Source organism: Asparagus officinalis, chromosome 1, assembly GCF_001876935.1.
Source record: "Asparagus officinalis chromosome 1, Aspof.V1, whole genome shotgun sequence".
NCBI classification, from domain to species: Eukaryota; Viridiplantae; Streptophyta; class Magnoliopsida; order Asparagales; family Asparagaceae; genus Asparagus; species Asparagus officinalis.
Genome location: NC_033794.1, coordinates 46,012,583 through 46,027,426, shown reverse-complemented (window position 1 = coordinate 46,027,426; position 14,844 = coordinate 46,012,583).

Below are 14,844 nucleotides of genomic sequence, written 5' to 3'. Positions count from 1 at the left end.
AGTAGGCACCCAATCTTTGTGCTTTGAGGATTTACGCGAAGCCCACGAAGTCCTCTCTTTTTCCCTCTTCTTCTCACTCAGAAGCTGCTCCAACATCTTCTTCAGGTAATCTATGGTTGCTTGTTGCTCATCGAGTCTCCTGGATTTCTCATCAGGGTTGTTGGTCATGTGCACTTCTGTGTCTTCACCCTGAATAAAGCTTGAAGCCTACGATGTTGCCATTGTCGAGCAATCATCATCATCATCGTTAGAGACGGGTGCTAGGCGCGTGTAGTCAAACGGAATGGCTACCCTCATTTGGGCGCGAGTGCGTTAGTGGATACCTTCAAGCTCAATAGCCTTGGACTTCCTCGTCTTATTAACAGTTGTGGCAGAGAGCTCCACATTATCGGAAGTCTCTTAGGGCGTGTGTTTGCAAGTCAAACATCCTCTGAGATCCTCTGTAGGTTGATAGTGACAATCCCCAGCGTCAAAAGGACGAGATGTGAAGTCGCGTGAAGTAAGCTCAATGGAGCCGACATGAGGACACTTGGGAAATTCCCAAAGTGTCGAATCTAACCAACCTCGTTAGGACAGGCGAGGTCTGGAATGTGGGTGAGCTCTAGCCGACTACAGGTGAGCTCGATCATTTAGGTGACCTTCAGCTGACTGCTGGCGAGGTTTGGAATTTGGGTGACCTTCAACCGACTGCTACCGAGGTCTGGAATATGGGAAAGCTTCAGCTAACTACTGGCGAGCTCGAGAATTTGGGCAACCTTCAGCTGATTGCTGGTGAGGTCGAGCCGACTGGACATTCAGGCAAGGTTCAAGCCGGGCTTGAGCCTCAGCCGATTGTTGGCGCTCAAATGAAGGAGACTCAATGGATTCTAAATAGGAACACTTGGGAAATTTCCTAAGCGTTAAACTCAGGCGACCTTGCCTAGACAGGCGAGCTTGGGCCTGTTGGTGATGTTCAGTCATCAGTTGATTCATGCGAGGTTCGCGTGGTCGGCAACCTTGAGCCTGTTGGCGAGGTTCAACCTCCAGTTCTTTCAGGCAAGGTTCGCTTGTTTGGCGAACTACCACTTCTTGCAAGTGGGTCGAGCTGTTAAGCGAGCTTGTCGAGGTCCGCCTATTTAGCATATTTGAGCTCGTCGGCGAAGCTCAGACTGGTGAGGTTCGCCTATTGGGTGAGCTTGCATCTGTTGGCGAGCTCACATGTGTTGGCGAGGTTTGGCCTGTCGAGGCTCGCATGTTGGGTGAGCTGTAGTTTTGCCTTTCTGGCGAAGGTCGGCTTGCGGGCGAAGGTCGGCCATTAGGCAAACTTGATGAAGTTCGCTTGAACTATAGAGTTCACCATATTTGCGATGCTCACCAGATTTGGGAAGCTCGCCTGAAGAGTAGAGCCCGCCTGTGTAGGTGGGCTCGCCTGATTTGAGTGGTTCGCCAAAATTAGGAACATTGCCCATAGAGCAAAGCTCATGGGGCTCGCCTGAACTGCTAGGCTCACCGAACATTGTCTAGGAACTTCCCAACAAAGCTAGGAAATAGTTTATACTCATATACTTGTTGGAGTCGGCCAGGTTATCCTTAAGAATACTATGGGTAATATCCTCCAGGAACTTCCCGACAAAGGTAAGAAACAGTTTATACTTGTATACCCATTGGAGTTGGCCGGGTTATCCTTAAGAATACTATGGGTAATATCCTCCAGGAACTTCCCGATAAAGGTAGGAAACAATTTGTACTCGTATACGCGTTGGAGTCCGCCGGGTTATCCTTAAGAATACTATTGATAATATCCTTCAGGAACTTTCCGACAAAGATAGGAAACGGTTTATACTCGTATACTCGTTGGAGTCGGCTGGGTTATCCTTAAGAATACTATGGGTAATATCCTTCAGGAACTTCCCGACAAAGGTATGAAACAGTTTATACTCGTATACCCGTTGGAGTCTTGAGGTGAAGCTTGTCTTCTCTTGGGGGCAAAGATGAACCCTGATTTGTCTTCTCTTGAGGCAAAGACGAACCCTGATTTGTCTTCTCTTAGGGCAAAGACGAACCTGAAATAGTAGCACATTGCATGGTAGGCCACTATTTGGATAAAGGTACATCGCTTGGTAGGCTATTATTAACCAATAACGCCTTTTGCGGGAAGGACGATGCTGGGGAAATCAAATCATTCAGGGACGTATGAGTGTGACGATTGATTTTTATAGGAGCCATCGCATGGTAGGCTACTACCCATTAATTTTCTAGGAATGGATCAGGTCGTTCATAGATGTATGAGTGTGATGACTGATCAGACAACGACATTTACATGAATGATGATGTCGGTTATCAGAGATAACCATTAATGTGATAGGAATTGTCGCGATCGGGGCGACTTTGAGGATCTACCATCCTATTAAAGAGGATTGGTAAGTTGATTGGATTGCCGCGATTGGAATAACTTTTAGGACCTACCATCTTATTGAAGAGGATTCGTAAGTTGATTTTGTCAGAGGTGTAGTGTTAACATGATAATGGAGTGGTCCCATTATCCTATTGGAGAGGATCGACGGGGAAAATTTGGAGGAGACTATAAGAGGTAATAGTTAACTTGATAGTTTTACAAGATCCATCATCCAGTTGAATGAGACTGATAGAGAAATAACTATCAAAGGTATTAACTTGATAGTTTTGGGGGCTTGCCATCTTATTAGAAGGTTGGTGAGGAAACTTGGCTTTGGTCCTAACTGTAGGAAGGTTTGACCAGGTGGGAGATGTGGGATGACTCTAACTATTCAAAGTTTTAGTCGTCCATTTTGAAAGTAGACCTCTTGTTCTTGGAAGGAATCGAGAGGGGATTTTGGTTCTGGTCCTAACTGTATGAAGGTTTAACCGAGTAGGAGGTGGAAGGAGCATTTTAACCTCATGCTCCAGTTAGAGGGTTTTAATCATTTTGGACATGATCAAACAGCCACATCAGGAGTTGAAGGATGAAATCCTTTGCTGACACATTGCCCACTCGAGTAGACCGTCTCTACTATGAATGGGTATGAAGTTGCCGTCGGATGCAGATCTTCTGGCGATTGACATATTTAAGCATCACTGATCATCTTCGACCAGTAGTAACCAAGTCTTTGCAGTCGGCCCTATAGTTTGGGTCCAAGTCGATGAACTCAACATATGCCATCGTGGGCTTCTGGTGCTTCGAAGCATTGCCCCTCTGTTGTGAATAGGGTTTGGGTGAGGAAGTGGTTTTAAATACCAAGATGTCTTGGTCATCACCCCCTTGAAATTCATACGGTTCATCAGTATCCATACGCTTGAGCATGCACTCGACTTGTTCTCCTAAGTAGATTAAGTCTTTCCATGAGTGAGCTATGACAGCGCCCATGTTGGACAGAATATTGATAGAGAGATTGTTCTGGCACATCTCAATAAGAGTGGCCTTGAAAATCCGATCATGTGTATGCAGCGATCAGTTCCTGAACCTCTTGACAAAGTTGCTTACAGACTCTGTCTTCCTCTGCTTTGCAGCTAGCAGGGCGGCCACAGATACTTCTTTGTCATCATTAAAGAATCTAGCCATGAAGAGCCTTTTCATGTCCTTTTAGCAGGTGATGGATTTAGGCTCCAATCTGTGGAACCATTCAAAAGCGACCCCCTTAAGGGAGCCAATGAACAGTCGAGTCATAATGGGATCATTCCTCACTATGTGTCTAGTTTGCGCCTGGAAGCAATAAATATGCCGGGTAGGAGAACTCTTGCCGTTGAACTGTAGGAGGTCCAATGGCTAAAACTTTGCCAAGTAGGAGACTGTATCCCATTCGATCGGATACGATCTGGCAACACCCAGCTTGTTCATGTGCTTCTAGAGCTTCAAGGCGTCAAGTTGATTTTGGAACTCGTCGAGCCTTTTGTCCCGCGGATTATGATCCGAAGATGACGCTCCTCTAGATGACTCGGATGAGGAGTGAGAAGGAGTAGGCACCCGCTCTTTGTGCTTCGAGGATTTACATGAAGCCCGCGAAGTCCTCTCTTTTTCCCTCTTCTTCTCACTCAGAAGCTGTTCCAACATCTCCTTTAGGTAATCGATGGTTGCTTGTTTCTCATCGAGTCTCCTAGATATCTCATCAAGGATGTTGGTCATGTGCACTTTCACGCCTTCACCCTGAATAGAGCTTGAAGCCTGCGATGTTGCCATTGCCGAGCAATCATCATTGTCATCGTTAGAGATGGGTGCTAGGCGCGTGTAGTCAAACGGAATGGCTACCCCCATTTGGGCGTGTAGATACCTTCATGCTCAATGGCCTTGGACTTCCCCGTCTTATTGACAGTTGCGGCTGAGAGCTCCACATCATCGGAAGTCTCATAGGGCATGTGTTTGCAAGTCAAGCATCCTCTGAGATCCCCTGTGGATTGATAGTGACAACCCCTAGCGTCGGAAGGAGACGTGAAGTCGCATGAAGTAGGCTCAATGGAGCCGACAAGAGGACACTTGGGAAATTCCCAAAGTGTCGAATCTAACCAACCTCGTTGGGACAGGTGAGGTCTGGAATGTGGGTGAGCTCTAGCCGACTACAGGTGAGCTCGAGCATTTAGGCGACCTTCAGCTGACTGCTGGCGAGGTCTGGAATCTGGGCAACCTTCAACCGACTGCTGGCGAGGTCTGGAATATGGGCGAGCTTCAGCTAACTACTGGCGAGCTTGAGAATTTGGGCAACCTTCAGCCGATTGCTGGTGAGGTTGATTTGACTGGACATTCAGGCGAGGTTCAAGCCGAGCTTGAGCCTCAGCCGATTGCTGGTGCTCAAATGAAGGAGACTCAAGGGAGTCCAAATGGGACACTTGGGAAATTTCCCAAGCGTTAAACTCAGGCGACCTTGCCTAGATAGGCAAGCTTGGGCCTGTTGGTGAAGTTAAGTCGTCTGTTCATTTATGCGAGGTTCGCGTGGTTGGCAACCTTGAGCCTGTTGGCGAGGTTCAAGCTCTAGTTCTTTCAGGCAAGGTTCGCCTGTTTGGCGAACTACTGCTTCTTGCAAGCGGGGTCGAGCTGTTAAGTGAGCTTGCCGAGGTCCGCCTATTTAGCATATTTGAGCTCGTCGGCGAAGCTCAGATTGGCGAGGTTCACCTGTTAGGCGAGCTTGCATCTGTTGGCGAGCTCGCATGTGTTGGCGAGGTTTGGCCTGTCGAGGCTCGCCTGTTGAGCGAGCTGTAGTTTTGCCTTTCTGGCGAAGGTCGGCTTGCGGGCGAAGTTGGGCCATTAAGCGAACTTGATGAAGTTTGCTTGAACTACAGAGTTCACCATATTTGCAAAGCTCACCAGATTTGGGAAGCTCACCTGAAGAACGAAGCCCGCCTGTGTAGGTGGGCTCGCCTGATTTGAGCGATTTGCCAAAATTAGGAACCTTGCTCATGGAGCGAAGCTCGTAGGGCTCGCCTGAACTGCTAGGCTCGCCGAAAACACTAAATTCGCCAATTTTGGAAACTTTACCAACAGAGCAAAGCCCGCCTAGGTAGGTGGGCTTGCCTGATCAGTTTAGTTTGCCAAAATTAGGAACCTTGCATTTTGGCTTGGATCTTTTCATGCATGAATAGTAATTCAGGCCGTCATTAGAGATGAGGGTTTACGTCTTTTGGCGGGCGAGAGCTTGTCGTCACCGTTGCTTAGCTCTTTTGGAGAGGGGAGAGTTCATGTTGATGGCGAAGGCGGGGTCTACACCGACATGAGTCACCATCTCCTCTTGCATGGGGCCTATGAGGATCATTCAACGACCCCTCGCGCAACCCTTGAACTTGCATCCTTTAACATTGGCTCAGCCCTAATGGGCTTGGGAGAGATAGAACCCCCTGTGTTTGCTCAGGCAGTGCTCTCCGGCATGGTTGCCTTAACAGGTGTGGCAATTGTACTTTGGCGGGGCTTACAGAGCAACTAATACGTCAAGCACTCCTGGTAAATCTAAACTTTCGGTGGGAGTCAGAGTTGTCCTAGTTTCCCCGGAGAAGCATGTGATACCTCGAGCCTACTCATTAATAGGGAAATGTTCCAACAACGTAGCTGAATACAACATGTTGCTCATGGGACTCAGTTTCGCCAAAGAGCTGGAGGTCGAGTATCTCGAAGCTCTTGGTGATTCTCAACTAATCATCAACCAAATGCGTGGAGAGTACAAAGTCAAAAATCAGAGCCTGATTTTGTACCACAAGGCAGCCATCAAGATGACAGGTGCTTTTGAAGGATTTTTCATTGAGTATATCCCGCGTCTCCAAAATACATAAGGAGATGTAGTGGAAACATTAGCAGTATCTCTGGCACAGTCTCCCGAAACGGAACAATTGGTCATCATGAGAACTCACAACCTCTTCATTCCAGAGTGCGCCTTTGAGGCCAAAGAAGCGCATGCGATCAGAATCGAACTCGAACCCCTAGACTAACATTTCCCTATTATTGACTATGTCTTGCACGGTATTTTACCTGAAGACATAAAAGAGAAAGACTCGGTCCGACGAAGAGCACCAAGATTTTATTATAATACAGCGACTCAGACGTTGTACTGTAGCGTATATGTGGTTTGCTACTCCGATATCTTTCAACCAAAGAGGCAGAGGAAGCTCTTAAGGAAGCGCATGATGGAATATACGATGCACACCAGCTCGGACATCAGAGTAGCAAACCATCAGCATCCTACATGCACCAATTCCAGGAGTATTTGCACCCTTCGTTCACTTCATGGCCATTTGAGACATGGGGAATGGACATCATTGGTCCTAACTTCCCACCATTCGTTAAAGGCGACCGCTTCATCCTAGCGATTACTGATTACTTCTCTTAGTGGGCCAAAGCCATTCCACTCAGAGAAGTAAAGACGAGCAACGTCATCATGTTCATCAAACACCATATTATTTATTGATATGGTGTGCAGAAGCGAATCGTGCATGACAACGGCCCTCAGTTTGTCAATAACGCTTTCATAAAATTCTACGGGAAGTTCAGGATTGAAGACATTTCATTAACGACATACAATCCCACTGCAAACGGATTGGCTGAAGCTTTCAACAAGACAATCATAAATATATTGTCGAAACTCGTGAGAACCAACAAATGAGACTGGGACGATAAACTTGGTGAGGCTCTCTAGGCCTATTGCACAATAGTCCGCATGCCTACGAGCGTAACCCCGTATTCCCTGGTATATGGATATGAAGCCATTCTCCCATTAAGATTCAGATTCCCTCCCTACGTATTGCTCTCGTAACGGGGATGATGACTGATGAACAACAGCAGAAACATCTTAAAAACTCGAGATGTTAGATGAAAAGCGCTTAGAAGCCTAGCAACAAATTCAATTCCATCAAGCTAGAATCTCTAGGGCTTTCAATAAGAAAGTCTGACAGCAGAGCTTTAAGGAAGGAGACTTGGTCCTTCCCATTCGATAACTGATGATTCTCAGTTCCAAGATGAAGGAAAAATGCCAACCCAAATGGGATGGGACGATCGTGGTTGAAACAGTTTACTCGAACGACGCATATCGTTTGGTCACCCAAAACAATGACAAACTTATGATGCTAATAAATGGGATGTTCCTAAAGAAATATTATCCCTAGTATGTTCGGGATAACCTATTTAGTGGGAAGTTCCTGGAGAATGCTACATAATGTATTCTTAAGGATAACCTAAAACCAATTGATTCTTAATCATGATACCAAAAATGGTTAAGATCCTCCCACTGTGTCTATTTAATCATTTCCAAGATGATTTTATTAAATATTGTTTCAAGTACACTTTTCCTATGAATTTGTATCCGTACTAGTGTGCGCAGAGGTTTGTGAACCTATATTATTGTATCCGCACTAGTGTGCACAGAGGTTTGTGAACCTATATTATTGTATCTGCACTAGTGTGCGCAGAGGTTTATGAACCTATATTATTGTATCCATACTAGAGTGTGAACAGAGGTTAGTGAACCTATATTATGGTATCCACAAGAGTATGCACAGAGGTCGATGTACCTATGTTGTTGTATCCGCACGAGTGTGCGCAGAGGTCGATGTACCTATGTTGTTGTATCCGCATGAGTGTGCGCAGAGGTAAAGGAACCTATATCTTTGTTTCCGCATAGTTATGCGCAGAATTTGAAATGGTTATTAGTGTCATGCACGAATGTACTATTAGTTGAGAATTTTAGAAAAGTGATGACTTTTATAACTTGATTGCCGAGTATTTTGCGGACGCCAAATGAGACATGACTCATTGTTAAGATAATTGATGATCGAAACATTATGTTATGCGTGTGCATGAGATACATATGCTGACGTTGGTTATGAGGCTTTACTTTCCAGTATTTCTTGCTTTCAGTTCTAGTTTAGGATTAATATTTAGTTATCTACTATTTGAGACATATGGTATATACATGAGAGTTTCCTTGTTTGGATTACTTCACTCGACATGCTTTGTCTCATGTTATAGATTTATAATTATTAATTCTATTAGATACAGGAAAATGATTTAGGTAGACTATGCATAATAGATAGAGCCTCCACTACATGTAGTAGCCCTTCCCCTGGGGGCGGATGTAGGTGATCTTGATGTAGTGCTCTGACGCTCTTGTTGTTATTTTTTTATTTTTATTTTACTTTCAAGTGGTTCAGAACATCAGAGAGTCGCATGATGACGGAGTTCTTGCATAGTCGCTGTCATATGAGCTAGTAGATGAGACTCCACAGTAGACAGGCCTTATATTCAGCTATTAGAGTTTTCTTTATTTTTCTCATTTTGTAAAGGCAGTGAGCCTTGATACATTCTTAGTTGATCCATGTCATGATACATTCATATATTTCATGATGATAGATGTATTCCAGACTTGTTCATTGAGACATGATTTATTTATGAGACATTCTTTTTTATATCATGTCAGTTGCAGTTGTTTTCTTTCTTTTGCCTGTTTGTATCTGCACTTTATTTTTGATTCCACTAGATGATATTGCTATGATTGGTGAAATTTGTTGTTGCATAGTATGGGTGCATGGTAGGTTTGATATCTCTGAGTTCACCTAAGACTGCAGTCATTTGTGAAACCAGGGGCGTCACAAACCATCCCATCTAGGATAACAAGAGTCATCTTGTTAGGATAAGTAAACAAAACCTCTAGCCTCAGCTTTGATGGAGCCGATGGAGGTTTAGAGAAGATAGAGCGCTGAGCCCAACGAGCAAACGCCAGACTCAATAATTCTGAGAAGAAAGAGTCTAACAGACATATTTCAAGTTCTTGCTCAGCACTTCCAAATTCGGTGTCCATACCCCTAAGGTCTTCTTCGGAAGTCTCCTCTTCATCATCAGTAGGAAGGAGCTCCTCCTTATCCTCCACTCTACCTCTGTCTCTACAGGAGGGTTTGACAGGCTTTCCCCCCTGCTTCTTCAAAAGCTCAGCATCACGAGCGGTCTTAACAGTAGCTCGAACTAAATATTCGGCCTCCAACTCTGCGATGTCCTTCACGATCATGAGCTCATTCGTAGAAATGAGCCACTTGTAGCTGAGGAAGGTAAGTTATGGTTTACGTTGGATGCCGGAAGAGTGAAGGTGGCGCCCGTACTGTTAGATCCTAATGCCACTAGAAAAGAACCCTAGAGGAGGGGGGTGAGTAGGGTTTATGCTAATTTAATCTGATTTAATACCAATTAAAACTAATTAATAAATATCATAGCAAATTAGATATGCAACAAGATATAGATGCAAGGATATACAAATAACACAATGGTAAAAACAAATAAATATAAACAATATAGTAGGCAAACTAAATAATGAGACAATGACGATATGAGCAATGAGCACAAATATAAATGAACGCTAATACAAACTCAAACACAATCAAATGATCACGGAGTTCGAACCTTCCGTACTACGTCTCCGCTACCTACTCCCGGGGAGAAATCCACTATCACACCGGGTTTTCGACGCTCACCCGAAAACATTTACACCTCACACTCGGTTTTCTAACTCACCGAAAACTTTACAATCAACACTCCTGTAATCACACTCTACACCCTCTAAGTATTGGTCTCTAGCCCGTGTCTCTCTCAAATACTCAGATTTATAACCTCTCCCTAGGCTTTACTACCGATGCCACTCTTCTTGGGACGACCCCGTCTCTCACCACACACTCCTCTCGGTGTACAAGTGTATTCCAAAGTGTATCTCATAATTTAGGCTCACAAATACAAATGTTTGTCCTCTACTATAGATGAGAACTCAATGTAGGCTTACACTCAATTGTTACAACTCTCACAACCCTAAATATACTATGTATGGAATTACTTAAGCGCAAGTGGGTGTGTGTAAACAATGAGTAAAATCAATACTAAACTCAAATATGAAATCTAGCTTAAGAACAATGATAATCAAACAAGTATATAAATATAAAGCTAGAGTTTGAGTTTAGAAAACTTCTCCAATGAATAACAAGAGAGAGAGAGAGATGAGTTGAAGCTCAAACACCAAATGATGATCTCCTCTAGCTCTTGTGAAAATTTTCTCACAAACTTGAAACTTTTAAACACACTTAAATCATTAGATTTTAACTATTCTAATATGCATTACATTCTTATTTTTTAGCATTTTGAGTACATAGTTTTCTTGTCAGTACAGTTTAACTGTTAGATTGTTTTAGTTATGTTCACATTGGGTTTCGTTATTCCTAAGAGTAATGTATTTTCTATTTTGATATTGCAAGCAATTATCTCATATTGGCTAGGTTTAGAAAGTTTGTGTTAGACCTAGGGGGGGGTGGATTAGGGTCTTATGATAATCTAATCGCGATTATAATGACACAATTAAAACTAATTAATATAAGATATCCTAGCAAGTATGAATATAAACAATATATATGTGAACTAAGGATAAGCAATGTGACAGATGAGTATATCCAAATATATGATGAATATTATATATGCAAGATATATAAACTAACACAAGATGATGTAATCCTACAAAAGAGATTATACATTATGATATATGCAACGATATGAACTAAAAAGGGTAAACTAATGAAATAGATAGTGGATCATATGAATAAAGAGTAATACGAATTGGGCGAAACGATATAAACACAAGTATAAAATAAACGCCAAACACTCAACCAAGATATGATCACGGAGTTCGGACATCTTCCGTCTACGTCTCCGCTCCCCACTCCGGGGGAGGAAATCCACTATCAGCAACCGGGTTTTCTACGACGTTCACCCGAATAACGTTTACACCTCAAGTATTCGCGTTTCAACGCTCGACCGATCAACATCACTCCTCACAATCGGTTTTCTAGTTTCACCGAAAAATTCACAACACACTCGGTTTCCTAAGCTCACCGAAGCTAACAATCTCAAATGTAAAATATAATTGTTGTCTGAATATGGATGAGAACTAAATTAAAAGCCCACAACCAATGTTCGCCCAACCTCCCACCAAACAGCCCCCGCTGATGTCGCAGTCCTGATCCATCGTAGCCATTGCTTCAGACCCGTCATACCACATCTGTAGTAGCGCCATCGCAGCCTCGTCCACATGCCCTTAGCCTCGTAGGTAAGATCCCAATTCTTGATTAGTTTCTTTTCAATTCTTATAATTGTCGTGATTTAAGTATGTGCAAATTTCCATTTTTAATTATCATTTTTTAGAATTTTAGATTTGTTATATACCATATGCATAGATTAGATTGTGATATGTTCTTACATGCGTGGGATTTGTTTGATGAATTACTGTATAGGAAATTGTTACTTTATCACCTAGTTGTTACCCAATAGGAGAGATTGTACATGAAGACGACTCCTGTTAAAAGTATAATTTATAAGCATGCTTCAAAGTATGGCAATACTCACTCGACATCGATATCTCGATGTGAGGAGTTCTGAGTTCCCTTGATATCTATATCACGGTATGAGGTTTCCTTGACTATTACTATTATACCATTGACTAGACGATGCACTCTTGGACGTGTTATTGGTCACGGTTATTTTCATAGTTTTACAAAAGTCATTCCACGGTAACTCCGTGGCTAGCGCACAATATTTTTTGTATGGTCACTTAAATTAAACTGACAAACATGGGGTTTGTAAAGGAAAATTAGACGGAGAATATAACATGTATATAAACGGGCACATACGCTTTTCCGATATCGCGAGTTATATTTATACATAGGCCAAAGGGCCAATATTTGACTTGAAAACGTGGCCCTCGGACAGGTTTACGGGGACCTAATTATATATATGAAAATATTCTCTCCAATTCAAATAACATATAAAATAAGAATCATATGCTTGTGTGTCCTATGGTAGGCTTTGTTTGATATCTGCAATTAGAATTTTCCTTTATTATCATATTATATATATAGGTTATCACCTTAGATGATTATGGATTCTTGTGAGATGTGGACTAGTTATATTTTTTCATACATAGATCGGGATTAATATTTAATTATCTACAATGTGAGGCATATGGTATATATATAGGGGTTTTCTTGTTTGGATTATTTCGGTCGACATACTATGTCTCGTGTTGTAGATTTTTAAGTATTAATTCAATCTAGTTGTATGACCTTGTTACACGGATGTTTGTGGATTTTTCCCCTGATTGTTATACTCTAGTGGTGGATTACATCTAGATTGTTAGATTTTCAGTTGCACGTTTCTATTGTCATTATTGTTAATGCATCGTTTATTACTTTGGGTCGTTCGATCGTTTCTATTCTATCTTTTGGGTCTTGATGTGTGCAATGCACGCTGGCGTACACCTATTTTCTCTAGTGTACGTCAGATTTAGAGGATGGACAGGTCCAGTATGGAGATGCATTGCAGCCAGATTGTCTTCCAAATGGAGCAGAAGAGCAAGCTGGAGCTTAGTCATTTCTTTTCTGTAGTTGCTGATGGATATTAGATTACTTATGTAGTACTTATCTTTTAGCCATTTGAGAGATTTAATTATTTTTACAGTACTTCCTTTTATTCTATTGGACTATGTATTTTCATATTTTTAGTTAGACTGTTTTGTAATAAGGGCATGTTTGACCCAAACTCTGGGTCTCGGATGATATTCCATTTATGATATGACTCTTTTCTATTATGAGTTGTTTATTATATTCTTGCTAATTATGATCGGGGACCTGTGACTTCGTATTATATTACTTGATGCCTAGCGTATTCGGTTGAGAAGAAATACTATTATTTTATTCTCCTTAATCTAATATGTTACGAGCTTGTTCACGTTCTGATTCCCGGTATTTTAAGAAGCAGGACGTGGCAGGTTTTTATGGTGGCCCATGCAGGTCATAGTCCTGAGTTCCTATCAGTGAGAATATAATAGATAATTTAGACGCATATCATATTTCATCCGTAAGACTATAGTTAGCCCTTATCCTATCATCTCGATGAATTATGTCTTAGTCCCTACCTTATCATTTTTTGACTCCGGAACTTCCCACTGTTTCTTATATCGTTACTTCCCGACTACACTCTCTTTGTATAATTTCTCTCTACTCGTACCGGTCATTATTTTATGTGTTATTATTTTTACGCTATATTTTCTTTGATTTGACTTGTGTATTGTTTGATTGTGTTGATTTATGCATTATTTATTATATTATTTTATGTATCACATACAATGTTATATTGTATGTTTTTCATTAAAAACGTACAAGTAACATAGTCTAATGAAAATCATTACTTACATATTTTCAATTGTTCAGATCATGTTCTTTAAGTGTTTCACATTACTCTAGATTTCACATATACATCACATAGCATATCTGATATCCAGATTATTTTTTTGTATTTTAATATATTTTTGCATATCTAAATTGTATATGTGTACACTTTTCCTATCATACCATCTATTATTTACTTATGTTTTAGATTATTGTATATTGTTCATATTTTTAGTGATGTACATTAATAAGTTCATGATTTTAATATTCTACATATGCATTACATTCTTATTTTTTACATTTTAGTACATAGTTTTCTTATCAGTCAGTTTTAACTTGTTAGATTGTTTTAGTATGTTCACATTGGTTTCGTTATTCCTAAGAGTAATGTATTTCTATTTTGATATTCAAGCAATTATTCATATTGCTAGGTTTGAAATTTGTGTTAGACCCTAGGGGGGGGTGATTAGGGTCTTATGATAATCTAATCCGATTATATGCCAATTAAAAACTAATTAATAAGATATCCTAGCAAGTATGAAATATAACAATATATATGAACTAGGATAAGCAATGTGAACAATGAGATATATCCTATATGATGAATATATATATGCAAGGATATATAAACTAACACAAGATGATATATCCTACCAAAGAGATATACAATATGATATATGCAAGGATATGAAACTAACACAAGGGTAAACAATATGAAATAGATAGTGGATCATATGAATAAAGAGCTAATGACAATGGCGACAAGACATATAAACACAAGTATAAATAAACGCCAAAGCACACTCAAACACAAGATATGATCACGGAGTTCGGACCTTCCGTCCTACGTCTCCGCTCCCCACTCCCGGGGAGAAATCCACTATCACAACCGGGTTTTCTACGTTCACCCGAATAACGTTTACACCTCACAGTATCGGTTTTCAACGCTCACCGATCAACATCACTCCTCACAATCGGTTTTCTAGTTCACCGAAAACTTCACAACACACTCGGTTTCTAGCTCACCGAAAACCTAACAATCTCACAATGTAACAAATATAAATTGTTCTCTAATATGGATGAGAACATAATAAAAGCCCACACTCAATGTTACAACTCTCACAACCCTAATATATTATGAATGCAAATACAATAAGCTCAAGTGGGTGTGTGTAAACAATGAGTGAA